Source organism: Cyanistes caeruleus, chromosome 3 (assembly GCF_971803275.1).
Source record: "Cyanistes caeruleus chromosome 3, bCyaCae1.hap1.1, whole genome shotgun sequence".
NCBI classification, from domain to species: Eukaryota; Metazoa; Chordata; class Aves; order Passeriformes; family Paridae; genus Cyanistes; species Cyanistes caeruleus.
The window spans coordinates 101,585,853-101,589,176 of NC_141703.1; the positions used below are offsets into that span (position 1 = coordinate 101,585,853).

Consider the following 3,324-nt stretch of genomic DNA (forward strand, 5'->3'; position numbering starts at 1 on the left):
TGTTGTGGCTCGCCCCAGCCCAGGGCCAGGGGCCACAGCAGAATCCAAGCTCCTCATTTTCCATCCCCACCTGGATTTGGAGCTGCTGGAGTCCAGCCTGGCCTCCTCCCCATTCCCCCAGGCCACACAGGCCAGGCAGGGGAGCGAGTCAGCCACACTGGAGCTCCAACCCCGGCATTCACAAAGGTGATCTTACTTTTCAGTGGTCCAAAATGCTGTCAGTTCTTAAAACTGGCTAGCTATTGGCCTGATCTCAGGCAGAGAAGAAACTCCCAGCAGCCCCTCTCAGAGCCATCACTTCTGTGGGTGTTTTCTATTGTTTTTCCTAAATGCCAAACCGCCACAGTCTGCTATCATAGTCAGCTCTTTGTGATCCAGGACCAGTCCAGCTGGCGATAATAATGGGACAGGTTTGATAGAATTGCCCAAGATAGAGTCAATGTTCATAGAGACACCACATGGTCTGAGGGGCAGCTTCCAAAGACCCAGGGGTGTTGTGAGCTTCACAATACCTAGGGTTACCTGGGGAGAAATAGCCAATCACCGCCACAGGACAAGGTTTTGACCTTATCAGTATAAGGTAAGATGACCCTATCAGCACCCCCCAGCACCCTGCCTCCCAAGGCTTCAGGTTTATTCCCTCTGTGCTAGGAACTCTCTCCATGGTATAACCTTTCCGATCTAATTAGGTTGCAACACTGTAAAACTGAAGGAAACATTCATTATACCTCAGCAATATGTTGAAGACTTTATTGTGTACATTACAAAATAGTCTAGTCAAACCATATGGAGCCATTTAAAATGCCATTTGGCTAACACTGACTTACACTGTGCATATATTTAGTGCTTATTATCATTTTAGAGTGAGACATCTTTGTTTTTAATGAGGTTGACTGTGAGATATTAGACTGTTTTTATTATGGCCTTTGACTTGCAATGTTTCTTGAGTTGTGTAAATTTGAATTTTGTTAGTTGTTGAATTTGAAAGTTGTTAAATTTGAATTTTAAATATGAAAGCCTAACATAATGGGAATTTTGTGTATTTTATAAAGCTCTGTGGAGCTACAGACCTCAAAGAGCTCCAAATTATTTAAAAATAGAAATAATAGTAACATTTTCCATCTTTCTTCACAAAAAGCAAGAGAAATTGTTTGATTAGGTATTAGCTGTTTGTGTTTTTACATACTGTAGGGCTAAGAAAGGGAAATTACTGGGGAAAAAGAAGATATCTATGATGCTTTCTGAGTCTAAAACCTGCCTCCTGTTGTCTTACCTGCACACAGGCACTGAATTTTGAACAAATACGTATTTTAGGTGTGCTAACTTGGTAAGATTTCTGACACAGAAACAAGTGTGTTATGCAAGTGCCACAGGATTTTTAAGGAGAAATTTTATTATCAGAAAAGTCCAATATAATGTTTTGCTCTTTTGTGTCAGCCACAGCAGCATTAGGGATTTAATTTGTGCTGCTGATAGATGGGACTAATCTGACCAGTGTCTGCCCAACCACAGAATCACAAGCAGGCTGTGTCTATGTGACTGAAGCTGAGCACTTGAAAGTGAGATGTGAGTGGACCTTCAAGGTCTTGAAATAGAGGCAGATAAGAATGCATAATGTATTAAAGTCTCAGGATCTTGCATTGCTCAAGCATGTTTTGAATGCATAGGAGTGTGAAAGCTGCAGAATGCCCCTTCTTTAAACTAAACATGTTACAGCTCTCACACACAGCTATCAAAGCCATGTGCTAGGGCCCACAGTTTTAGGTAGATCAATGGAATACTGATGTACATAAAAGCTGTGGGTTGTTTTGTTTTGGTTTTTTTAATGTGTTTGGTTCCCAAGCTTCAGATGAGGTCTTACAGTCAGGATAATGATTGGAAAGTCCTTTAGAGAAATCCAGTAAGAAAAACAGAGAATATGAGTGTTTATGTCATATCCTCAGGGCTTCAGAGCTCTGTCTCTGCTTCCTCAAAGTAGGGCAATGAATCCTTTCCAGAAAGTAGGTTTGTATGTCTCCTCCTTCCAAAAATTGTGCGAAGTCTACTCTTCTGCTCATAAAATAAAATTAAGGTTTTTGCTCACTGTTTATGACTACCTTACAGGAACCTTCTTAGTCTCCTTTTTAACTCCCAGGCTCAGTTAGCTTGCAGCCATGAGATGGCACAAGCTGAGCAGAAGGCCCTCCTTACCTGTGCTGAAGAGTCATCTCACTGTGTAGCCAGCTGCTGTGCTGCAGAAAGTGGGACAAGCAGGTTTGTGACCTCTTGAAGGCCTGAGCCATCTTCTGCTGCATATGCTGAGGAAGGTCCCTGTCACTGGGCTTGCCACTAGAAAATAGAAACTGTGATGAGATTAACTTATTCTTCATACCCTGAAGTCACAAAGAGCTGAATCTCTTCATTATGGTACAGTGAATGGACCCAACTTGGTAGGTGGGCATGGGACTGAACCCACACTTCAGGAGAGACAGGCAAGCAAACTGGCTTCCTAAAGTGTGGTGGGAAGGGTGGACACTGCCTGTGTTCATAGGCTCTGTATATTTCTTCGGTCCCAGGGGCAGCTGTGAAATCACAGACATCTTCACAGAATGGGTTTCATGTGGTTTTGCTGCAAAGGCAGAAGTGATCTACAGATTTTAGCTTGGGGTAGCAAGAGGGGAGAGTGGGGCATGAGAGCTCACTGAGCTACAGCCCATTCCCTCCACCAGGATCTGAGGCTAGGTGTGCACAGGCTGGTCTTCTGTAACTGTGACAATCTGTAGCAATGCATCTGAACAGCTTGGGCCATAGTGTGCACCAGCCAAACTATCTATAGAGTTTCTTATCAGACCCTCTGGAATTTATCAAGGTTGCTGAGATATAACCTGTTCTAAAAATAAGAAACAAGAGGCTGAAAAGGAAGAAAACCACAAGAGCCAGATAACAGAGGGCAGTTGAACACCTGGGCTGTAACCAGTCCTGTGCCCTGAGGGGTGCATGCAGAGCGCGTGGACAGGACAGGGGCACCAATGAAAAGATGTGTTTTCATGTGAAGAGTAGTTACAGAATCTATAAATAAGTGTATAAGGTAAGCAATAAATGGCTTCTGCACAATCATATTGGTTTGTTGGCCAGAGGTCCTGAACTGACTTTCCTGATGGCAACAATCAGCCATTCCATAAATGTGGTTCTACAGGGAGAAGTCCAAAATGCCATTTACTGCCACAGATTACTTTTCTGTCTGGAGTTCAGATTTGAAAGCTGAAGCCACCTTCAATCTGCATTTACATTGTTTAGCTTAATCATGAGACCAGCAGCAATTTATCTATAAATGTACAGAATCCT

At 43.1% G+C, this 3,324-nt stretch overlaps 1 long non-coding RNA gene across 1 annotated transcript; it reads right to left on the bottom strand.

The window, feature by feature from the left end:
- Positions 1-727: 727 nt before the first annotated feature.
- LOC111943992 (uncharacterized) lies at positions 728-2,328 on the bottom strand. Its single transcript, XR_002871125.2, has 2 exons — positions 2,191-2,328; positions 728-2,049 (listed from the first exon to the last, which is right to left on the bottom strand). It is a non-coding gene; the product is annotated as an uncharacterized LOC111943992 (long non-coding RNA).
- Positions 2,329-3,324: the final 996 nt, after the last annotated feature.